Here is a 27,043-nt window from a genome sequence, read left to right as displayed (position 1 = left end):
AGTTAGCCATGCCCAGGCCCAGGTGTACGGAGCTACTAGACGGTGCTAAATACCCTTAAATGAAAGCAAAAGCAATTGAAGATCTGGCAAACTCTGCAAATTATTCTCGGCCCGAGTCCGACCCGAGCTTTTCTTTCCCCCCCCTTTTCCCAAAACAGCTTATACTACTGTTTCAGCTATTAAAATAGTTCAGTTTTGTATGCAATGGCAAAGTGATATTTTGTTTTTTTATCAAGTTAATTTAGAAAAAACGTTTTGAAGCATTTTTTTTTGTTCGTTAAATATAAGTTTTTGTTTTTTAAAGTAACGACAAAGCGGTCAGCGGAAGACTGATCATAGTCTGTTTGATACATTTTGCCTTCTTAAATCATCACGACTTGCCTAAAATAAAATCTATAGATATAAAACAGTTCAAGTATAAAACAATGTTAGTTTAAACATTAAACCTAGATAAATGTGTGCTATTAGGCACATATCCAATCATTTGTGTGGAGAGTGGAAGCTAAAGCCGCTTTGCAAGACATGGAGGTGACAGCGCGATCACATGCATTTTTTTCAGTGGAAACAATGTAAAATATTCCGTCATTTTTACTGATAAAAGTAAGAATAATACATCATTCGTAACTGTAAAGGGTCTACTTTTATTTGTGTGCACTCACAATATCAACAAAATGTTGCAAACGGTGCTTCTATAAAAGAAAGAAAACAAACATGGCGCGGTTTTTGTCGTCTCAACAGGAGTGCTTCACAAAAATGAACCGTAACTCAGTGAATACTTACCTCACAGACATGATACATATATCTATAGAAAGCTTAATGAAATAAAGCAAATCTAAAACAAAAACTCTTTCATTATGTAATCTGTAAAGATGCGTTTCTGTCTAACGGCGCATCCAAAGAGGAGATCGGCAACTTCATCCTTGTGACACTGACTCAGAAAACACTAGTTTATTAATAAATAATTCCAAAATCTCCTTAGTATTTCCCCCGACAGATTCATGTTAATAACTTTTGCCGGTGCTTTGCTGCAAGCTTTAGCCTATTGCGTGCGCTTCAATGTGGAACTGTTCCAGCTGCGCTGAAGGCGCGTTCGCTGCTGCTGACGGGGTCCCTAAATGTCTTCCGAGCCGATCTCGGTCTTGTGTTGATTCCACCAACGCTGAATTTTTTTTTCAACCCGCGTCTGAACTATGATGTGAAAATTAGCCCGAAGCCCGGCCCTAGGTGCGTGCAAAAGTCGAGGCCCGTCTGGCTCGGGCTGAAATGCAGGGCTCTACCAGGACATATCAATCAGTAGCCTAATTTCATTGCCAGTAACAGATGGTAGAGTTCAGGAATGCGATTTATGACAGAATAGTCTCACTACTGATCGTTCATTTTTTCCTCACGTGTTTCACCTTTAGTAACAACGTATCAAAACGGATACATTTCAAGTGACACGGGAGGAGACATGGAAAATCAGAAAAGCAGTGTGCACATTTCTGGTTAAAAAAGAAAGGCCATAAACTGACACTTAAAATGGGAAGCATCGCCAGATTCAAACCAGCAGCAAGAGTCAAAAGCTCGTCCACAGTTTAGTAAATGTTGCCAACTTCTTTCAGTTATTCTTGACTGCGCTGTATTGACTGCTTTGGTGTGTGGCAATACGGTAGGGCATTGTTTTGATGCTTATCTGAAAAAAATTTTTTTTTTCTTTTGCTTTTTTTCCACCCATTTTTTTTTTTTTTTTCAAGAGTCAAATGTCGCCCATGCCCGTGGGGTTTTAAGCAAATGGCCTTCCCCTTGGTCTGTGCAGCTCCTTTTCATAAGACCCTTTGGATATAGCTATCCGTGGATAGCTGTGTGCAGCTGGGATTGTTTGAGCAATCTTTGAGCTCCTCTAGGCTACCAGCCTCTTCAGTGGTCTTATGTATTCTAACTACTATTGCTTCACATAGCATAGCTATCTGAGATTGGTTGTGGGAGACACAGCTCGAAGTTTCCTTGAAGGGGAACGTCTCGGTTACTCATGTAACCATATGATCTTGTTTGTGATCGATCTTATTTAAGACATGTTAACATCTATGACATATATATACACACACACAACAGTTCTTTCTGGTCCTCGAATCTGATTGGCTAATAAGAGTGTGACATAAGAGTCCAACAGAACTCCAACAGTCCTTTCACCGTTTGTAATTGTATTACTCTGCTTGTGGTACTTCTCACAGTGAGTGTTATGGCGGATGCCCAAATCAACTACAATTTAAAAAATATTACTGTTTTCATGTCACAGAATGTATTGAATCTATATCAGATGCAAGTAATCACACTCGCTCAGTCCATAGCTCTCTCATAATACCGTACTCAACATAACACACTGCTTTTATTACAGTAAAACAATAAGCTTTTAATGAAGCAACTCAACGTTCCTTCCTTACTAGTTCTAAAGTGACATTTTTGAATTAGTATCGGAGGCTTGAGCTGTTCAACTGTCAAACTTAGATTTGACTCCGTGGTGGAAGGAAGTAGTTCTACACAAAAGAGGGTTTTTAAAGACACTCCGTTGCTGTTTTTTTAATGAACTGACACACTTGTACCAGCAAACTGTTGTATAAAGCAATATCACACTCGTAGACATGACGTATGGCTATGATTACCTACACCCGAATCACAGCCGTGCTGTTACACAGCCATTTCTCATGTCTACGAGCGTGATTGTATGTGAGATTAGGGTAAAATATGAAAATACAGGTCTGTAATTTCATTGTGATCGCTTATAATAAACCCTATTTAAAAGGGTTTATTATAAGCTCTTTTTTCTTCTTCTTGGACACAGTCTTCAAAAGAATGTCTCTGAGGTTTGATATGTACTGAATTTGTGCATGTTTGGTGGTCGCATTAATTTAGTTTAATGTCTAACTAATGTATTAACTTTGAGACACTGTGCTTACAACATGTGTGCATAGTTAACAGTGAGTGGCAGTTTGCATCATATAGTTTATTAATATAGGACTTGGCAGTGTCCCGTAATGACTCTCATTCTGGCGGTTTTACCAATCAGATGACAGTGACCTCAGTGACCACATGAATGAACAAAATATCAAAACCTTAAACTGATTTGTAAACAAACAAAAAAATTGAAAAATCAAGACAAAATCTCATTTTCCATTTGTTAAACTAAATGAAAACATGAAGACAAGCCGTCTTTCCAGTTCTCGTTATTCCTTTTTTAGATAGGATATCAAATAAGCAAACTTTCTCTTTTTTCCCACCAAAAGAAAGCATTCTTTCCAAACACACTGAACACACTTTAGAATGAATACGAAACTACAGTCTGGCTCACGTTTTTTGACCATGAACACCTTTTGAATTCTCTTGCTAAAATAAAATTTTACAACATTTCTTTAAATAAATTGTGTGCATACAGTGACATCCACTCACCTGCAGGTTGAAGTTCGGTAGCAGTGAACGGAAAAACAATGATAATGTGCTTTCATTTGAAGCGCCCATGTTCTGCCTGAAAACAGACATTTTTACACAATTTAAACATTTTAAAGCTTTAAAAGTAAATAAATAAATAAATAAATAAATGGTAACACTTTAGTATAGGGAACAACTCTCACTATTACCTAGTTACTTATTAGCATGCCTATTATCAACATATTGGCTGTTTATTAGTACTTATAAACATGGACATTAAATGGACAGGACCCACCCACTTTTGAAGACCAATGATATCGGACCCACCCACTTTTACGGTCTCTAATTCAGCGAATATGTCTGTGCACTTTTTTTTTTTTTTTTTTTTTTTTTTTAGAGCGCCATCGGTCAAATCCTAGTTTATGCTGGTCCTTAGCTGGCCATGTTTCTGGTTAAGGACCAGCATAAACACAAACCAAGTCATATTGAAAACATTAGGCTGCTTTTAGCCTTAAACTGGTGTTGGTTCATTTGACGGCAATGAAACTAAGTAAGTAAATAATTAAATTAGCACGATAATATCGTGTATCAGCGATTTCACTGGCTGACGATAGGACGATATGAAAATTGAGCATATCGACCAAGAATAATGTTTTACTTACGTTTTATTTACTAGTAAGAAAGGCTAGACTATGCTAAGGTCAATTAACACTGCACCGACAGACACAGATCAACACAAATAGTCAACTAGATTACAGAACATGACTTCTTAGACATTCCACTACCTAATAAACTTGATTCAACATACCAATTGAATCAGGTTTGATAAAAACAAGCTCTGTCTAGGGGTGTTCTATTCCAGGGAAACACAGAATAATTGTCTTAAAAAGCTAATTGATTAAAACATTACAAATACTAAAAATTAATACAATACATACAAAAATACTACTGCTGTCAAATTGATTAATCGTGATTAATCACAACCAGAATAAAAGTTTGCCTTTACATAATATATGTGTGTGTACTGTATATATTTATATGTGCATGTAAATACACAGACATACATGTAAATATTTAGGAAATATTTACACATACATATAAATATATATGACATTTCATAAAAATATACGTGTGCATATTTATTTATATATATATATATATATATATATATATATATATACACACACACACACACACACAATATAAACAGTACACACACATTATGTAAAGACAAACTTTTATTTTAATCGCGAATAATTTATTTGACAGCACTAAAAAAAATACAATACAATAACATACAGACACTTAAAGCTTAATGAACACAAATAGGTTAAGCAGGGAAAATTAAATGTATGAATGTAATTGGATTAATATCATAAATATCAATTAAAGTCACTATGACCGTTATTTATTTCTAAAGTAATATAGGATATAAGTACTTGACAAAAGTTGTTTCTGTTTCAAATCTCTGACACACAGTGTGTAATATGTCAGTGTCTGACTTCCTGGCTTTATTTAATTCACTCCATGCCAATATAGTGCACTCAACTATCAATGCACTATTTGGCGATTAGAGAATCAGTGACAAAATGAGCGATTTTGGGTGATTTTTGAGTTGACACTGAAAGAAAATTCCTCTGCTGGAGAACTATTCAGAGTCAAGAAACACACTGATCTGGCAAAACCCAAATAAAGTTTCTATTGCAGCTTACTGGTGTCTGTCTGTGCAGTGTGAATTTATTGATTCTGCTCTATTAATAATTCCTAAAAGTAACAGAGGTTACAAGCAATGAACATGAAACTCTAAACATTCTAAAACATTTTAGCAATGCACTAAAACATGCTAAAGGTATAAAAACATATTAGAAGGGCTAAAACAAGCAACATAAAATGTGTCAGAATGGAAAAAACGCTGTCAATTTATCAGAGTTTGACAAAGGAGAAATTGTGATGGCATGGTTCCCTTAGAACTTCAATCTCGGAAACAGCACGCCTTGTGGGTTGTTCACGTGTTGCTGTAGTGAGAATGTATCTAGAGCTGGCCAAAGAAAAACTTGCAGCCATGTGTCGACCACAGCTCATAGATGGTAAAGGGGTACAGAGAATTTTTGTGCATTGTTCACAGCCACAGTTCTTCTCAGCCTTCTGCATATGGGCCTGCGTAGCCAATGACCCAGCCCAACACATGAAATGGGCCTAAGATCATCCAGACTGGACCATGGAAGATTAGAAGAAAGTGGCCTGATCTAACAAATCAAGATTCCTAGTGGACCACATAAACGGCCAAGTGCAGATACGCTAGTTACCAACAGAGGCTATGGCACATGGATGTGCTGTTGGGTTGATACAGTCTGGCAACTGTGGTGTTATGCTCTGGGTGATGATTTCTTGGGACACTTTAGGCGCCATTATTCCAGTAGCACAACCCCTGACAGCTGTCAGACCAATCCATCATTGCAGACCAAGTGCACCTATTCATGGCAACTGTGTTACATGCAGGTGATGGCCATTACCAACAGGAAAATGCACCATTCCACACTGCCACAACTGTCAAAGAGTGGCTCGAGGAACATGATAGTGAACTTCTGTTAACGTCAAATTCTTCGTATGGGACTTGGAGGACCTGCTGTTGATCTTATGGTACCAGATACCCCAAGGAGACCTATAGCCACCTTGTCAAATCAGTGCCTCAATGCATATCTGCTGTTTTGCAGGCTAAAGGAGGTCCTACAGGTTATTAGATTGGTGGTCATATTTAGAGATTGGTAGAGTAGCCAAAAATGTACTCAAGTAAAGGTACAAATACTTGCAGAAATAATTATTCAAGTAAGAGTAAAAGTAACAATCCTAATAGTTACTTGAGTAAGAGTAAAAAAGCATCCAATGAAAAATATACTCAAGTAGTGAGTTAGACTTTGAATACTACTTACTTTGGATATCAAAAAGAAAGCTGTCATTACAGATGCAATAAGCACGGACTGGGGCGCCCTGCGCGATGGCAGACCAGTTTCTATCACCTGTACGGGTATGCAGAAAGCGTGGCGCAAACTGCCTGGAATTGAAGATACTTCAGATGGTACTGGAATACATCCTGTAACATTTTTGTCAACACAATTTTCTTGTCTGAGCGGACAAATGGTGGCTTGCATAAATCAGAGCGGCATTTTCTCATTGCACATACTGGCGAGGAGCCTCCTTTTGGGCCCAGACTGCCTAATCAGACATGTTTTTTTTAGAGCTGATGAGATTATTGGTGGTACCCCATGGGCCGCCCCTATTGTGAAGGGACCTCCTTTCTCAAGCGCGGGGCACAATATGGCACAATCCAGAACTGTGGACTATGTGTGTGGCTAGGTGGGCTCATTGGAGCCCACCAATGATGCAAGGCTTGCCACAACAGACACAAAATAGGATTACAGAGGTGCAAGCCCCTTCTATAAGGTGCCTGTATGCCCATAAGTAGAAAGTGTTTAGGAACTGGTGCAAAGAGAGAAATTGTGATTTGGTGAACTGTCCTGTTTTTAAAGGACACATTTGAGCTCAGCAGGATTGGAAGCTTAACTAGGTTCACTGCTAGTCTGTGAAGGGTGCTCCTATCATTGTCTGACATTATCAATACAGTGTGATCTGAGACACCACTACAAATAAACCACTCACTTGTACCCATCACTGGTATCCTTCTGAAGTAGAGACCTGCGGGCCCCGACGCAACAGAGTACGATGCAGTGATGAAAGATTCATTGCGCATATATTCATTGCTTTATAACAGAGCTTTATGAGATCGCATGAACTGAGATGTCAGCTTTTTAGCGATGATAAAGGGAGTGCTGTTTGCTGGCATTCTGCCATGCCAAACCACGCATGCAGCGGGAGAGAATCCTGTGGGATCAGGCAGGTGTGGTACTGAAAAATCAGTCTTGCGCAGGTCTCTATTCTGAAGACTGTACAAATAAGCTGTCTGAACAGTTTCATTTATCTTGTTGTCAGCAGACTCAAGCGTGTGGAGAACATCAATAAATGAATTTGTTAGCTGTCATCAGACATTTGTACTATTTCCAGTATCAGTGACTATAACAGGGTTTATCTGCTTTTGACATGACAATACAACAATCACATCCAGTGTAGGCAATTGTCAGTGGTTAAGCAACTGAACACCAGTGGGTGAGGCCTATGCTGCGATGGTGTATAACTATTCATTGATGTCTTGCTTCGGATGCAGTAATATTGTAAATGTTGTCCACGTGTAATTTCTCAAATTCCACAATATCCAAACTGACCCTTTTTGGAGCTTGATTAAATAAAAAAAATTTTTATATTGAGGAGGACATTTCAAGCTATGACTCCTGCAGAATATTTTAATCATATAAAGACATCTTATATATCATTACCCCTTTGAAACACCATCATAAGCCCTGTGTCATGAAAAGCAGGGAGCATGAAAGCTCATAGGTTGTACCTTTCTGGTCTGATGTAAGAAACAATGGAGTCAAGAGGAGGGAGAGGATCAAAACCCATTCCTGGCTGTGTGGTCACTTCCTGTAAGGGACCAAAAGAACCTTTGTAGCATTCAGTAATGAAACAGAAACTTTTTATGAACAAAGCTACATATCAAACTTAATACTTTGTCTAATAGAGAAGTATTCTTTATAAAATATTGTAATACAAAATCAACAGTAATGAATGTGTACGTGAGCGTGTAATTGTTTAGCTATACTTGAGAACCAAATGTCCTCACTTATATAGCGAAATATCAAGGTGTTCTGGCTAGTAAGCTATATCGCATGTGCGGATTCTGCAACTGGCTGTTCATTTGTAGCCTCTTCTTACAGCAGCAGCAACTTGTCATAAACTAAATGGAGTCTTAAACTGTGCATGATGCTAATGAATCACATGTAAGTGAGTGAAATTTGATTATTTTCCAGTTTTAAATGTGCATCTCATTACAGATATATGGGATTACACTGTACTTATAGAAGATTTGTATTTAAGAAAATGAGTTCTAAGGAACATTAAATTGCTTAAGTTAAAAAAATAATTTCTTGCGATGACTTTCGAATGGTATGAAAATTAGAGATTAGACTGTGCAGAAATTGAAATCTACAGACAACACTAATACACACTAAATGCAGTCACACAATGCTGATGTTCACATTAACAAATTGACCACAAAAGTATAATAATAATTTGCACAAGGTGTTTGCACAGAGTTTGACAATCTGAGCTAACTCTATGATCATTAGATTTAATCACCATTGGTAGTGAAATTTATATTTGTTGTTTGTTTTTCAGTTGGTCAGAACGAAACTGGCAGACATGTTAGTGTCTTGTTCAGATGACATTTTCCAGTGAAGCTTCTCATTTTGGGCATGCTTCCAAGAAGTAGTCTCTGTAATTCCGAAGCGCTGAATGATAGCCCATACATACGCCTTAAAATATTAGCCTAGATTAATTCACGGTGAGGAGCCATGCCGATGCACAACCCACGTAAAAAAGATAATTCTGTAAATAAATGCAACTGCAGGTTTCAAACGTATGGCAAATGTACGGACTGCAGCTTTAAAATGATAATGAGTGATTATTATATCAAAAATGTAGTCACATTTATTGTACTTTGATTTTTAAGTATGGCTATAACACTTCTGTAATTAATTTTACTCGATTAAAGCTATACTATATATTTTTTTTCATTGAAAAAACACTTTGTTTTAAATAAAATTTAAATGATTAGCACATCATAAATCCACCTTTCAAACAGTATACTTTAGAACTGTCAGAATGGATTTTGTGGGAAAAGGCATACTTCTGCACAAAAAATAAACAACAATGACCAAGGATTGTTCAAACAGGCAACCCCTGAAAATCACCTATTGTAAAAATAAAGAAACCTTAGACCAAAGAAAACTAGCAAAATGGAATAGACTCTTGATCAAACGATTTGAAGGCTTACAGAAGATTCCCTTCAGATCAACAATAGCTCAATTACATGTGGTAGAGAGTATGTTTTAATTACTCTGTTTCTCCTGCCTGAAGGTGTAATTTAGTATAATTAAGGTATGTCTCTTACTAAAGGAAGGGTAGATGTTGCCTCCTTGATCTCAGACATCAGCACATGCCTATGGATATTCCTGGGAGCACTCTGGTATCTCTGCTTCCTCCTGTCCAATAAAGAGCCAGAGATGAACATCAATATTCTCACCTTCTCACACAGCAAAAAGAAATGTACTCAAAAAAAAAAAAATAAATAAAAAAAAAAAAAAAAAAAAAAAAAAAATGGTTTAGGTCTATAAGCTAAAAATGCATTTTTACTTTGGCTTTAACTAGCAAATTATTTTTCTAAAACATTCCATATATTATGTTGCCTGTATTATTACTTGAAGATCTCCTTTAAGCATTTCGGTGAGACTGAATATGTCCAGAGAGTTTAACGGTGTGTTGGAAGGACCTGGCTATCCCCACTGCAAAGTGTGAAGAGTGTCAGGAGCCTTCATCTCTGCATCACCATTATCTTTGATAATAAGCTGGCCACTGAGCTTAGGCCGAGTCAGTTTTTGCATGCCTTGCTTATATATAACATTGCTTACGTTGACTGTTATTTAAGCCAGTGTCGATGTTCTTCATATAGGTGTGAAGTAGAGGTTTTCACGGGTCCACTTGGATCCAAGAACCCGAGGCTCGACCTGAGTCCCCAAAACTTCAACGCATGCCTCGGACAGGGGTTGGGATACAGTTATTAGTGGCCTTGGGTAATTCAAAATAAATGTGTTTTTTTCCCAAATGGACTCGATAAGACCCAACATTTTTTTTTTTTTTTTTTTTTTTTTTCAACTATTCCGGATGTGTACTGTGCATAGAAAATGAGCTTACATTTGTAACCTTCCACACAGAAATCCTATGTTATATATCCATCTTACAGCCAAACTTAGAAATAACTTGTGTCTATCAAGCAGAAAATAATATAAAGTAATAAAAAATAAGTAAATAAGTTAAAGTTATGAAGCACCAGCCAAATCAGTCAGCAGGAGATTGGGATTTTTCCTGACAGACTGCGGGGCATTTGGGTCCAGTCGGGTTTGAAAATAAATGCTATTAGTTTGGACACAGTTAGTTTGGACACATCTGTACAGATTTTAGGACCCGACAAGACCTCTAACAAGACCTCTAACAATGTTGCCAGTAAGTTACTGTAATTTAGACTAACAGTAGCAAACTGTATTTAATTTACAGTTGCAAACTCTACTGTTTTACAGCAAATTATTATTTAAAAAATCTAATTCATCAGTATACTACTGTAATTCATTTTAAAATAGATTTCAGTAGATTTTATAATTTTTATATTGAATTCATTTTATTTTATTTTTTATTTTTACTCTACATAGGTACTACTGGCATTCAATTAAAACAGACACAAGAATTACAAAACATCAAATTCTTTATTTAAAACATTGCATGTATAACACTTAAAAATACAGTCTTCCAATGCTGGAACAGTGCATCTTCACCTTTTCTCCTGTCTTAGGACGTTTTGCAGTGTATTATGTTGTATCCTCTGGATTTATCCTCACAAAGAATCTTTAGGCAACAGAAACATAATGGGGGTAAAGACAAGCAGCCAAAGAATACACAGCCATCTGCAAAACCCAGGTGCTGCTCCAAAACGTGGCCACCACTCTTGCTCACCATCCACTTTGTTAGTGACAGAAATGTCTTCTCTGAAAAACAAGAAATGGCACACTTTTTAAAGGAAAACCCCACATAGAATACACAAACTTCTCAGGGTGGTTGGCAGGTTCATGTCTTTGTTGATGCTTCATTGCAATTGTCTTTAAAACACAAACACAAAAAATGTAGTATATCTTAAATTCCATTAAAAATTATAACAAACTAATACTAAAACCAGAAAGCCAGCTATAACAGTTAGCCATAAAACTTGTTTAACCTAGCTAACATACAATTTTATTTTCTCAATAGGCTACTGGCCAACATTAACTACTAACACTTGAACAAAATTTCACATTAGTTAACCTAATGTTAATATAAGCGTGGCACGTTAAAAATTATTTTAATTTGGTAACTTAATTAAATAAGCTGACAAAAGCCATTTGAAACGACAGTGTAGTTTACCATAGTAAAGTTTCTTACCACCATGTTGACAGGTAAATGTTACTAGGCTAAACTGGTGTACAAAAATCTGACAAACAGACAAGCGTACATACATTTTTACCTTCTTTGCTGGTCTTATTCTCTCATAAGGTGCATCAATACACAGCGTAGATGTTTTCCGGAACTCTTCCACTCTCGCAAGTTTATCCCCGGGCAAAAGATGCGGTGCTTCCCCGCTGCTTCCGTGTCTTCCTCAGACACGAGTGGCATGGCGCGGCACTGCGCGACTCGACAAGGGACAATATAGAACCCATTATATATACTATTTACAGTGGATGTGGAAAGTAAGTGATGCCCTGGTATATTTGTGATGTACAGATGTACTCCAAGCGCTCGCGCTGTCTGACATGAAGGACAAACGGATTTTCCAATCATTACAAGCCATGCAACACATCCAGTGTAGTCTGACCTAAGCTGTTGTGGCGTTGTATACAGTACTTACACTTATGGCTATGTGCCATATGCCAGCAGGTTACTACTGTAAAATATGTATGATTATTCTGTTTGGTGGTGATGGTTCTTTCATATGACAGTAATGTCCTACTATGAAGCAATGTGTTTAGGGGCTATCATCTGTTTATAGCTATCAGAGGTGTTTTCCCACAGCGTCAGCTATTTGTTGTAACACCTCGTTCCCTCAGTTGGACCAAATTTTTGTTGTAAACCTTAACCGGTACATGGAACATTGGTACATTGTGCATTTAAAAAAAAAAAAAATCTCAACACTTCGCTAACAAGGTAGCCTATGTAAAACTGTTTATAGAGCAGATAAAATGCCTATGATGTATCATTAAAAAATATATATTTAAAGGCTGAAATGTGATGTTTATAATTTTATAAAATTTTACTTGAACATGACGTACGTTATAGTAGATAACATGATAAAGTGCAAGTCACCCAACCAATATTTTTATTGGTTTAAAATCGGTTGGATGTGAAATGATTTCAGTGTTTCTGAGTGGTTTTGAACATTTCCAGCACATTTTAACAATACTGTGATAATACTGATAACTCTGATCATTTTGGTCGCTAAAATCGTGATTTGAAATGTTTAGCCATTTTATCAATAGCTATGTAAACTCATCCTGATAAAAACTTAAAATTGGGTTAATAAAAGAAACGTTCTTGAAGTAAACATGCAAATGTGCAGTTAAATTATTGAAATATTTAGTTAAAATCTCAGGGGGTGGACTTCCCCATTCATATTTTTTAAAACTACCCCACCCATTTTTCTGACAAACTATAAAAAATAACTAGACGACTGTGATGAGTGGGGCGGGGCCGAAAGCCGTGGGAACGGAACGAGGCCGGTGGAGTATAATGATAATGAGCGACACCTGAGCCACTCATTGGTCTCGAGTCCCACGGAGGAGCTCTGGAAGGATAAAAAGAGGAGCGACGACAGTGGAAGACGAGAGAGGACCAGGCCTGGACGTTATTTTGCGTTTTGTGTGTGGCAGTCGTCCGTGAGGGGCTGCCGCTTTACTTTTGTGTTTGTTTAATTTATGATTAAAGTGTTTGAATGTTTGCCGGTTCCCGCCTCCTCCTCATTCTACGAACTTCGTTACAACGACTTCTGATTAAGTGTCTGTCTAAAATGGCAAGTAAAATGGCGAAAACCTCTAAGAAAGAAGCTACCATGAGGTGTCATCAGGTGAAGTGAGCATGGCAGCTCTAGCAGACTTGCTGGAAGAGCATAGAGAGGCCTTAGCGGCCAAGTTCAAGGCTGTGATCTCAACACTAGAAGTGAAACTTGACTGTGTGCAAGCCACGGTTACTGATCATGGACAGACTTACCACACTAGAGTCACATGTGGAGTTGCTGGATGAGCACGTGGAACGTCTAGAAACTTCCCTTGCAACACTAACGGAGAGCAACGCAAAGCTCAAAACCAACACCACCGGTCTGGAAGCGCGGAGTAGACGGAACAACATAAGGATAATCGGAGCCTGAGTCGATAGAAGGTTTTTTGAGGTTTTTGGCGATCAGATTCTATCTTCCCCTCAGAGCTAGACTGGGTGCACAGATCTCTCACCGCTGAACCTAAACCAGGGGAGAGACCAAGAGCAGTTGTGGTCCACTTTTATTGCTACCAGTTAGAAGATAAAGTCATTTGCGAGGCACGTAAAAAGCGAGGCGAACCACAGTATCAAGGGAAACCAATCGCCATCTACGAAGATTACAGCCCTGAAGTCATGGAACAGCGGGCTCAGTATCATGAAGTCATGGTCGAAATGTACAAACAGGGATTTAAACCGGCTCCTTTGTATCCAGCAAGGCTTCGTATAACGACCAAAGAAGGGAGCAACAAGTGGTTTCTGTCGGCGGAAGAGGGCAATCGTATCTGGATTCTCAGCGCGGAGGTTCTCAATAATCTGATGTGCCTGACATTCATGTCATTGGAATCATAATGCCGGAAGTGGCGCAAACATATGCTGAATAGACACCTATTGTAGTGGAACTATGCAAGGTGGGATCTGTATTGATTTAATACAGATTATGGTTATCTGTTCCATGATGCCCTTACCTGCTGTCTTGTTTAGCTGATGTTTTTTTGCATCCGTTTGGTTTTAAGAGTCTCTAATGTCTTTGAATAGCCTTCGAAATTGTAGACCTAGCTGTTGCATAACACCTGATTTGTGACTGAAGAACAAGCTTCTTTCGATGGGCTGTTAAAAATACATTTATGTATATTATTTGGGGGTTAAAATATTTTATTGGGAAAAATATAAGGTTTGCAGGTTAAATAGGAGTGAAAAAGAAAGTAAGGTATCTGTAGAGGTACGCAAGTTCATGTTCATGTTCGCACATCTAAACTGATCCCCAAATTAAATCTGCTAAGGGTGATATAGTTTCTGATCCGGAGGAAATTAATTAAATTTTTTCAAAATATTACATAGATCTTTATTCCTCAGAATGCGACTCAAAAATATGGAATGACCCAAACCCCTTTGATCAACTAATATTCTCTTGCGTAAATGATGGCTCCACAAATGATTTGGGCACGCCTGTGTCTACCACGAAAGTACAAGAGGCAATTCATTCACTTCAAAATGGTAAATCTCCTGGCCCTGATGGCTTTAGTATTTTAAGACTTTTAAGACTTTTAAAAGTTTAAGAATTTTTTAAGACTTTCTCTTCTGTTCTAGCCCCAATTCAAAGAGTATATAATGAGGCCTTTCTTTCAGGTTGGCTCCCAACAACCATGTCTGAGGCATCCATTTCATTGTTACTAAAGAAAGACAAAGATCCACTGCTCTGTAGTAGTTACAGGCCGACTGGACATCCTTTTTATAATACACAAAGACTTTTTAATACTATCCTTTCTCCCAATTTCTGACAATGCTGAGGTTATACTGTCCCTCGATGATGATAAGGCATTCAACCCTGTTGAATGGGGGTATTTGTTTTTCAATTTAGGTAAATTTGCTTTCAGCTCAAATTTTATAACATGGATTTGATTATTATACTCCTCCCCTGTTGCATCTGTGCACACCAATGCAACACATTCTAAAACCTTTCCCCTGGGCTGAGGTACATGCCAAGGTTGCCCTCTTTCGCCTCTATTATTTGCATTGGCTATAGAGCCATTGGCCATTTGGCTGTGAAGTGAGGAAAAGTTTGAAGGCATTACTTGGTTTGGAACCTCTTATAAATTGTCCCTCTATGCAGATGACCTTCTTTTATATATAACTAACCCAGCGTCATCAGTACCGCCTATCCTCCACATTTTTTATTTGTTTGTCAAATTTTCTGGTTACAAATTAAGTCTTCAAAAGAGCGAAGTGTTCCCAATCAATGCAGCAGCTGAAACGCTGTCTAAATATCCTTTTCCATTTAAGTGGGCTCACAAAGGATTCAGATATTTAGGTGTATTTATCACCAAATCAGTCACAGGTATTTTCAGGAAAAATTTTAATCCTCTGTTAGTTGCTTAAAAGGAAGATATACAGAGATGGGCCTCTCTTCCAATATCGCTAATTGGCTGTATTGGGTTAAAATGACAATTTTGCCTACATTTTTATATTTCTTCCAGCATATACCCATTTATATTAATCAGTCTTTTTTGTTACTCTGAATCAGACAACTACCTCTTTTTTGTGGAGTGGCAAAAATGCACAAATAAGAAGAAAGGTTCTTGAACTACCAAAATAAAAAGGGGGCCTTGCCTTACCAAATTTTCAACAGTATTACTGGGCCTGTAATATTAGCAAGCTGTTATATTGGACTAACACTTCAGGAGTTCCTGAATATCCTATCTGGACCCAAATAGAATTGTCATCCTCAAAATATTCCCTGCATTCAGTGATTTGCTCTCAGCTTCCTATAAGAAGTAAAAATGTCTCAGACAGTTTAGTGGTGACCAATACTCTTAAAATATTGGTAAATTTTATTTAGCATTTTAGCATTTATTAAGCATTTTGGGTTAATCAATCTGTCAATTCTTCCACCTATAGTAAACAATTTATCTTTTCTACCATCATGTTCTGATTCCGTTTTTTGCAACTGGTCTTCTAGGGGTATTAGTACCATCAAGGACTTGTATGATAAAGATATATTCTTATCATTTTCAGAATTGTCCGAAAAGTTTAATCTTCCTAAAACCCATCTTTTTTCACTTCTTTCAGATTGGACATTTTGTTCAAAATCAGTTTCCTCAGTTTCCCTAATTTTCTGTCTGATTCAAAAATGGACACAATTCTCTCTCTTAGCCCAGACAAAAGAGGGCTAATCTCCATCATTTAATCAATAGATTCTCTAAATTCTGACCCCTCTGAACCACTCAACAAGACCTGGGAACAAGAGCTGGGGATTACTATAAGCGAAATAGAGTGGGACTATATGCTCGATTTAGTACACTCTTCCTTTATGTGCCCGACACAGTTTGATGCATTGCAAGATTCTTCACATAGCACACTACAGTAATGCCAGATTAACCAAAATATATCCAGACAGAAGTAACACTTGCAATAGGTGCCGACAGTCTCCAGCAAATCACACTCACATGTTTTGGTCTTGTCCAAGATTAACAGAGTTTTGGTCTAAAATATTTGATACCTTTGAACAAAACCTTTAACATATCAGCCACTCCAAACCCTTTTACAGCTCTGTTTGGAATTTGTTTTAAGACAAATTTGCCTTCAGCAACACAAGATGTTGTTGCTTTCACCACACTATTAGCTAGGAGGCTTATTCTCCTTAAGTAGAAACACGCACGCCATCCCTCATATGATAGATGGATAAAATATTTTTTTTTGTCTTTAAAACTGGAAAAAAAATGTTTTTCATTAAAAGGGACTTTAAAAACTTTTCATGAAACATGGACATCTTTGACTATTGATCAACTATTGATTCAACTATTGATCTGTCACTTGAAGATGCAGAAGAGGATTAACTTTTTATTTATTTATTTATTTACTTTTTTTGTTTTGTTTTGTTCTTTGTACATTTAATGTATCACTTAATAACTGCACGTACAGTATGTTTGTTTGTGTTGTGTATTTGGGATGTTAGGGGGATTGGGGGTGTAATGTGAAGCAGAATGGTAAATTACTATTTTTTGTATATATAAGATGTTGTATCTGCACAAAATATCAATAATAATAATAATTCTCAGAGGGTTAATTAAGGCCAAAGTGGTTTGGCTGAGAAAAAAAGTTTGAAAACACCTAGCTTTTATCTTTTACCTTTTTTATCTTCTAAAAAGGGACACAATAGGATCCCTTCAAATACAACAAACTCAAACAGACAAAAAAATAACATCTGCATTCAACAGTTTCTTACTTGTTTTGGCAGTCCTCCACATAAGGATCGTGCGAGTCGACCCTATTTAGCACTTTTCTGACATTCTCCTCCAACCACAGCATCAGTCCAGGCTCTTTCCACAGGCTGTGACAGCGACCCACATATAGGGACACTAACTCTGATAGTGCAGGAGGTTGTCTAAAAGGTGCAGCAGAAATAAATACAACTGCGTCACATTCATACATGCTGCAATAGCTTTGTCAACACAAAATTTTTGGATCTGACTATTTTCAAACACAACAAGAGAAAGTTACAAAGAAGAGCTAGAACAAATTACCCGATTTGACTTGATGGCCCAAAGAATGCATGAGAAGACACCGCAGCATCAGGCTGAACTGTGCATAAGTCCAAAAGAGGCATCAGTGCTGCAAAACATTTTGACATACAACATTAAAAACATACCACATTCATATTGCAAGCCGTACAGTGCTTAAAGGGTACCTATTATGCAAAAATCAATTTTATAGTATGTTAGAACACCACAGTGTGTGAAAACAACCAGCCTAAAATCCCAAAAGTCCACCCACTATTTTTTTTTAATCAGTTTTTCTCTGTGAACACGCGATTTCAGATTTTTGACCATAAAATTCAAATATGCTAGCTGTAATTTTTTCAGAAAACAATCATCATTCAGTAAATTACAGTTTTTGACCATTACTATTTGTTAAGATTTTGTAAATAGAATTTAAATAAAAAATTTAAATTATTATTATTATTTTATTTTATTTAAAAGAAAAAAGAAATCAGAAAACACATGATCCAAAGAATCTAACAGTTTAAACATAAAAACTGGACTATAGTACATATAAGGGTTTTTTTTTTTTTTTTTTTTTTGCGACACTGGGTTTCACAGTTTTCACTCAGGAGACTCAGGACACATGCAAACATACAAATACAAGCAAACACACAAAGATAGTGCATGCCAAGATGTGAGTCTGACAAGTCCCGCTTTCTGCTCCCATAACTCATCAAAAAAATTGCTGTCTTCTACTGTATACTTGTTCTTTGCCATGTTATTAAATTTTTTTGCACTTCAGACTCTCTAACCTGATGCATTCTATAATTCTATGTTCAAACCCTTCCCTTTCACACTTCCTGAAAGCTGCTGTGCAGTTTGGAGGAAAATGAGGACATTAATAATAATAATATATATTTTTTATTTATAAAAAAAGTCCCTTTCCCAACCTTTTCCCAAGGTTGCTGTACAAGGAGAAAATACATAAACAGAGCTTCAATAATAAATACATGTGATAGTACACGGTATATACATATACACATGTATACACATACAGTGCACAGGATAAATGAGTACACCCCCTCTAAAACTTAAATTCAGCAATTACTCTTTACTTAGAAGATATGTTAGGGTTCTTTGGAGATATAATGTTATATATTATATATATATATATATATATATACACATACAGTGGGTACGGAAAGTATTCAGACCCCCTTAAATTTTTCACTCTTTGTTATATTGCAGCCATTTGCTAAAATCATTTAAGTTCTTTTTTTTTTTCCTCAATGTACAGCACCCCATATTGACAGAAAAACACAGAATTGTTGACATTTTTGCAGATTTATTAAAAAACAAAAACTGAAATATCACATGGTCCTAAGTATTCAGACCCTTTGCTATGACACTCATATATTTAACTCAGGTGCTGTCCATTTCTTCTGATCATCCTTGAGATGGTTCTACACCTTCATTTGAGTCCAGCTGTGTTTGATTATACTGATTGGACTTGATTAGGAAAGCCACACACCTGTCTATATAACCCTTATAGCTCACAGTGCATGTCACAGCAAATGAGAATCATGAGGTCAAATGAACTGCCTAAAGAGCTCAAAGACAGAATTGTGGCAAGGCACAGATCTGGCCAAGGATACAAAAAAAATTCTGCTGCACTTAAGGTTCCTAAGAGCACAGTGGCCTCCATAATCCTTAAATGGAAGACGTTTGGGACGACCAGAACCCTTCCTAGAGCTGGCCGTCTGGCCAAACTGAGCTATCGTGGGAGAAGAGCCTTGGTGAGAGAGGTAAAGAAGAACCCAAAGATCACTGTGGCTGAGCTCCAGAGATGCAGTCGGGAGATGGGAGAAAGTTGTAGAAAGTCAACCATCACTGCAACCCTCCACCAGTCGGGGCTTTATGGCAGAGTGGCCCGACGGAAGCCTCTCCTCAGTGCAAGACACATGAAAGCCTGCATGGAGTTTGCTAAAAAACACCTGAAAGACTCCAAGATGGTGAGAAATAAGATTCTCTGGTCTGATGAGACCAAGATAGAACTTTTTGGCCTTAATTCTAAGCGGTATGTGTGGAGAAAACCAGGCACTGCTCATCACCTGTCCAATACAGTCCCAACAGTGAAGCATGGTGGTGGCAGCATCATGCTATGGGGGTGTTTTTCAGCTGCAGGGACAGGACGACTGGTTGCAATCGAGGGAAAGATGAATGCGGCCAAGTACAGGGATATCCTGGACGAAAACCTTCTCCAGAGTGCTCAGGACCTCAGACTGGGCCGAAGGTTTACCTTCCAACAAGACAATGACCCTAAGCACACAGCTAAAATAACGAAGGAGTGGCTTCACAACAACTCCGTGACTGTTCTTGAATGGCCCAGCCAGAGCCCTGACTTAAACCCAGTTGAGCATCTCTGGAGAGACCTAAAAATGGCTGTCCACCAACGTTTACCATCCAACCTGACAGAACTGGAGAGGATCTGCAAGGAGGAATGGCAGAAGAACCCCAAATCCAGGTGTGAAAAACTTGTTGCATCTTTCCCAAAAAGACTCATGGCTGTATTAGATCAAAAGGGTGCTTCTACTAAATACTGAGCAAAGGGTCTGAATACTTAGGACCATGTGATATTTCAGTTTTTCTTTTTTAATAAATCTGCAAAAATGTCAACAATTCTGTGTTTTTCTGTCAATATGGGGTGCTGTGTGTACATTACTGAGGAAAAAAAATGAACTTAAATGATTTTAGCAAATGGCTGCAATATAACAAAGACTGAAAAATTTAAGGGGGTCTGAATACTTTCCGTACCCACTGTATATATACATATACATATATATATATATATATATATATATATATATATATATATATATATATATATATATATATATATATATATAAAAAAGATTGAAGGCAATTTTTGATCAACAGGTAAGTATATTGAACCAAAACTTTTAAAAAGTAATTTCCTGACAATTAAAAGTGTTTTATAGCCCCCTGAATCATACTCAGACTTAATGCTGGCAATAATGGAACCATTTGGGAGAGAACTGTCTAAGAGTTTATTTCATAAAAGAGGACAATGGTACAAGAGGAATACCAAATTATTGTTTTAAGTGTGAAAATATACCAGAAGTAACACCGACATTCAAAAACAATGGACTTGTAACAAGGCTCTTTAAATAATCAGGTCTTCACTCTAAGTTTTTATTTAGTGATGAGTGAGTCTATGAAGATATTTAAAAGTTAACAAAAATTTATACTGAACGCGAACAGAAACAGGCAACCAAAGGGATAATGTGTTCAGACTTTTTGACTTGACTGATGACTGTAACGGCAGAGTTTTGAACATACTGTAACCTAGTAATGGTTTTAACTGGCAGTCCAATGAGAAGCAAGTTACAGTAATCGAGAAAAGAAGTTCTTAAGGCATGAATGAGAGTTTCAGTGTCTTTGATACTGAGAGTAGGACGCAGACGGGCAATATTGCTGAGGTAGTAAAAAGCAGCCTTGGTAATAGAACTAATATGAGATTGAAATGTAAGTGACAAGTCAAATATTACACCCATATTTCTAATGGTATGAGATGATGTTAACATAGCCCCATCAATGGATATACTCAGTTCAGACTTTTTTTTAAGTGAGATGGTGGAACAAATACAATAAGCTCAGATTTATAGTTTAGTTTTAGGAAGTTGCTATGTAACCAGATTTTAATGTCAGCAATACAGGCATTCAGTGAATTAAATGGTAGAGGTGGAGCGACCTGATATGTACATTTGCAGGTCATCAGCATAACAATAACGATAGCTGAGACTGTAGCTAGGAATAATATGACCAAGAGGAAGCCAATAAATGTTGGACACAAGAGGTCCAAGAACAGAGCCGTGAGGGACACCTTCAGAGAGAGAAAAAGACAATGATTTAAAGATTGAACACTAATAAAAGACAGTCTATCCGAGAGATACGATATAAACCAGGACATAGCAGTACCCGTGATGCCAATAGCTGATAGCCGAGAAATAAGTATATGATGAGATACAGTGTCAAAAGCTGCTGTTAAATAAAACAAGATAAGAACAGTAAGACAGCCAGAATCAGCAGATACTAAAATGTCATTAGCAATTTTTAGCAGTGCTGTTTCAGTTCTGTGGCCAGATCGAAAACCAGATAGATACTGATCAAGATGATTGTTGGCAGAAAAATGAACTTGTAGCAACCACTTTTTCCAAGCAGTTTGGAAATGAAAGGGAGATCAGATTTAGGTCTGAAGTTATTCAGAACAGATGAGTCTAGACCAGGTTTCTTTAAGATGGGAGTGACCGCAGCCAATTTTAATGATAGCGGAACAGACCTGGAAGAAACAGAACAGTTTATCAAGTGAGCAATAGTAGATGCCATTACAGCAAGACAGTTTTTAAGAATTGAGGAAGACACTTGATCTAACTGAGAAGTAGATGAGCTTGCTTGAGTAATTAAGACACTAACAGAGGACAGGCTGGTGAGAGTAAGGTTAGACAGAACATGTTCTATGAAAATGTTGCATAAATAGATTTTATTTTACTCAATTAAGGGGCCAATTGAGCAAATAATATTATGAATTGGAGGCTTAATTCATTTGATAACAGTTGAAAATGTCTTAGGTTTACTTTTAGCTAAATAATTATGAAGGAGTAAGATTTTGTGCGTGTGGCATTAAGACTAAACTTATATTTCAACTGGTAAGCACAGAAATTTTGATAATGTATCTTCCAGGCCGCTTTTCCCATATCTGTGTTCAAGATGTCTGCCAGTTTGTTTAAGCACACTGAGCTCAGATGTATACCAAGGGGACGGATGAGATGAAGATACCACCTTAGTTGTCATATGGGGCATTTTTGTCCAAAGCTTCAGAGATAGCAGTGTTATAGATAGAGAAGACAGCAGTTGGACAGGAAAAATCTGACTATGAAGACAGTGAAGATTCATTAATGGAGTCTGAGAAAGACAAAAGAACCAACAGATTTAACATTAATAAAAGACTAATAAAAGTTTTGTGAGGAGGTGAAAAGGAAAATCAACGGCCACTCTAAAATGTGCAGTTTTATCTAGGGATGCAACAATACAGTTAGTCCACGGTTCAATAGGTTCCTCCGTTTTTAACCACGGTTTTCGGTTCGGTTCGGTTCTGATAGCTTGCCAGTGTTTTTTTTGCATCTAATTAACAACAAAATACTTCTGTAAACCTCTGCACACTGGAAAAAGTGTGGATTATTATATGTCTGCTTAATATTCTGTTGAGAGAGGTATTTATTTCCACCAGAATGTCTACCAGAGCTGTTGCCTGTGAATTGAATGTTCATTTCTCTACCATAAGCCGTCTCCAAAGGCGTTTCAGAGAATTTGGCAGTACATCCAACCAGCCTCACAACTGCAGACCACATGTAACCACACCAGCCCAGGACCTCCACATCCAGCATCTTCACCTCCAAGATCATTTGAGACCAGCCACCCGGACAGCTGCTGCAACAATCGGTTTGCATAACCAAAGAATTTATGCACAAACTGTCAGAAACCTTCTCAGGGAAGCTCATCTGAATGCTCGTCGTCCTCACCGGGGTCTCGACCTGACTGCAGTTCGTCGCCGTAACCGACTTGAGTGGGCAAATGCTCACATTCAAATGGCGTCTGGCACTTTGGAGAAGTGTTCTCTTCACGGATGAATCCTGGTTTTCACTGTACAGGGCAAATGGCAGACAGCATGTATGGCGTAGTGTGGGTGAGCGGTTTGCTGATGTCAGCGTTGTGGATTGAGTGGCCCATGATGCCGGTGGGGTTATGGCATGGGCAGGCGCATGTTATGGACAACAAACACAGGTGCATTTTATTGATGCCATTTTAAATGCACAAAGATACCGTGACAAGATCCTGAGGCCCATTGTAGTGCCATTCATCCATGACCATCACCTAATGTTGCAGCATGATAATGTTGCAAGGATCTGTACACAATTCCTGGAAGCTGAAAACATCCCAGTTCTTGCATGGCCAGCATACTCACCAGACATGTCACCCATTGAGCATGTTTGGGATGCTCTGGATCGGCGTATACGACAGCGTGTTCCAGTTCCTGCCAATATCCAGCAACTTCGCACAGCCATTGAAGAGGAGTGGACCAACATTCCACAGGGCACAATCAACAACCAGATCATCTCTCTACAAAGGAGATATGTTGCACTGCGTGAGGCAAATGGTGGTCACACCAGATACTGACTGGTTTTGGGACCCCCCCGGACCCCCCCAATACAGTAAAACTGCACATTTTAGAGTGGCCTTTTATTGTGGCCAGCCTAAGGCACACCTGTGCAACAATCATGCTGTCTAATCAGCATCTTGATATGCCATACCTGTAAGGTGGATGGATTATCTCGGCAAGTGCTCACTAACACAGATTTAGACAGATTTGTGAACAATATTTGAGAGAAATGGGCCTTTTGTACATAGATGAAATCTATGTACAAAAGTGTACATACAGAAAATGTACATAGAGAAAGTCTTAGATCTTTGAGTTCAGCTCATTAAAAATGGGGGCAAAAACAAAAGTGTTGCGTTTATAATTTTGGTCAGTGTATGATCAAAAGAGAGGTATGAGCAAGAATTTACAGCATAGGCCAAAGTAAGTGTAAAAGTAGAGAAAAAGTCAGAGGCTTAGGAGGACAATATATTAATATGATCAAAAGAGTGGTATGAGCGAGAACTTGTATTCAATGAGAATGAAGTATGAGAAGCCATGTATTCAAAAGTTTTCACATTATGAAATTCAGTAATGACAGTTATAACATCTCTATAGACAACAGCAAGGCCACCACTTCTACCAGAGAGACATGGCTTAGACAGGTACTTATATCCAGAGGGAGTGAGGAGGTTTAAATGGAAGTAGTCATTAGTAACTGCCAGGTTTCTGTGAGATGCAACATATCCAAAACTCAGCGAATACTCAACACAGAGACATGAGATATATATCTATAGCAAGCCTGACATGTCTACTTGTAAATGAAGTAAGTCTTATCGAAAACAAATATCATGCATTAAAGTAACCTGTATGAAACCAACGCCATGTCCAGTCTTTCTCGTCAGACCTAATTATTTTTAATTCGATCACGCCCACGAGCTACTTTCGTTTTGATATTATAATCATCCACGTGGAGGCGCACAAGGCGTACAGCCCACATCAACGTAAACAAAGCAGCGAGACTTGAACTGATTGTTCATCTAGGCTACTTGCATCTTGTTACTGGAAGAAGACGCGCTGTGAGGAGTAAGATTTATATTTCCCTCAGAAAAAGAGCGTGATGCGGCGCACGGCGAGATACACCGAAGGAGTAAGTCTTTCTTTTATTAGCCTACTTACGTTGGTTGTTGTGTTACTGTAACATAACTTGTACACATTGTAGTAGCTAGACTAGCTACTCCAAACTATAAGTCCTGACTACATGTCCAATCAAGTGAAACGTTATGAAGCATGTTTCATTTCATTGCATCGAAATGTTTCACGATGCCAGGATGTTTTTAACGTTCTATAAAATAAAATAGACGCAATATAAAAGTTATAGTGTTTACGCTGTAACACTGAATGATAGAGTCTAAGATTATTTAGACCAAACTACTGTTATATACTCTGTTCACAAATAGATGTTTATGACGTGCTTAACAATAATAAATTAGTTTCCCAGACATAAAATGGTTTTGTATTGTATAATACATACAAAGCAATAGGATATAAAAGTAATATTAGTTTATTATTAATACTCTGTTTGTGAATGGATGTTTAACTAAAAAAATAATAATTCGTTTCTCAGATATAAAATGTCATTTTTTTATGATAGTATAAAGCATGCGTGAGTCTATGACTACAAAATCATACTATATGTACATATTACAGATGCTCCTGATACTAACATGCTCACAGATGTTGTGCTTTTTTTTGTTTTTTCTAGTGATCTTATACCTGCACCACAGATGAATGCTACATGAATGCCACATGAAGAGTATATATCAGATGTTCAACTACACTAATATTTTATGGTAAAGTTCCTGGACTACTGATGATGAGTTTTATTTCTTGAATCCATGGAAAGCAGCAGCAATCACTTAAAGTATCAGGCATAATTTACTTGTTTCACCTGTTGAACAGAATTCAGAAAACAGTTTTCAGGAATTGCACAACATCTGTTCACATCTCTGTACATGTAACATCAGTGTAGTCCATAATGTGCTTTTGGCCTTTATTATGCATGTTTTGATTATACTGTGTTGTAGATAAAATACAGATAATCTAAAATTCTTTGAATCTTCTCACATTGTTTCTACCTGACAGTCACAGTCTCACTGATGGGCCATTAGGGAAGGGCTTTTTGTCTCTCAGGTGTGAATTACTAAATATTCATGGCTGTTGTCACCCCCTTGCATATTCCATATTCCAAAACATGTCTTAGAAAATTTAATTCAATATATTGTTTTCTGTAAACGAGTGAATGGGATGATTTTCACATCATCTTGTAAAAAAAACTCTAGCCTACCACATCCAGTTCTCAAAAGTCTTATGAAGTAATGTTCTGAATGTGTTTCATGGCCTTATTTTAGTGACTTAAAATTTTTATATTTTTACTAACCACGCATGAACATAGTTTTCTCAAAAACACAAACATGTACATTAATGTTGCTTGCATATTATTGTAGCCCAGTTTGTGCTGATTACAATGTAATCAGACTTTAGCCATTAATATGTTTTTAAGATACTGAAAAAAGCACAAATGTTAGGGCATGTCAAAAGTTCTCCAGGGTGCCAAAACACCCTCAGACCCCAGAGGGTTAAATCAAAAAGTCATATGTACAGAAAATAGTAACAAAAACGTTTGAACATCACTGTGAACTTAAAAACAAACTTCCAAACGAACTTCCAACAAATATCTGACTTTTTTGCATATCCAGAAATATCCACATGGGTTTTATTATTCAGTATCAGATTTATCATCAAATATTATCCTGATTTTAACAGGTGGCACACAAAGCTGTGTGCTCAGCCTGCTGCTCTTCATGCTGCTCATGACTGCACTGCCAAGTTCAGCTCCAACCACATCATCAAGTTTGCAGATGAGACAACTCTGGTTGGTCCCATCAGCAAGAATGATGAAACACTGTTGACCACCCACCACTGAACATCAGCAGCTCAACTGTGGAGAGAGTCAGTAGCACTAAACTCCTGGGGGTGCACATCACAGATCTCACCTGGACCACCAACACTACACCACTCCCCACAACACTAAATCACTTTCTACCTGGGTTAGCTTAAACTGGAAAGTCTCACACCACCCATCCTCACCACATTTTGTGCCATGTGCCATTATTTAAAAAAAATAAATAAAAAACAAAAAAACACCCCACACTCAAGGGAGACA

The 27,043-nt window shown here is 37.6% G+C and overlaps 1 non-coding gene across 1 annotated transcript; it reads right to left on the bottom strand.

The window, feature by feature from the left end:
- Positions 1-10,813: 10,813 nt before the first annotated feature.
- Positions 10,814-17,341, bottom strand: LOC127180823 (uncharacterized). The gene is made up of 2 exons (XR_007829704.1): positions 11,624-17,341; positions 10,814-11,111 (listed from the first exon to the last, which is right to left on the bottom strand). It is a non-coding gene; the product is annotated as an uncharacterized LOC127180823 (transcript).
- Positions 17,342-27,043: the final 9,702 nt, after the last annotated feature.

The sequence above is a fragment of the Labeo rohita genome, chromosome 18, assembly GCF_022985175.1.
Source record: "Labeo rohita strain BAU-BD-2019 chromosome 18, IGBB_LRoh.1.0, whole genome shotgun sequence".
Lineage (NCBI taxonomy): Eukaryota > Metazoa > Chordata > Actinopteri > Cypriniformes > Cyprinidae > Labeo > Labeo rohita.
Note: the sequence above shows the minus strand (reverse complement) of the source record. Positions and strands in the feature narration are given on the sequence as shown.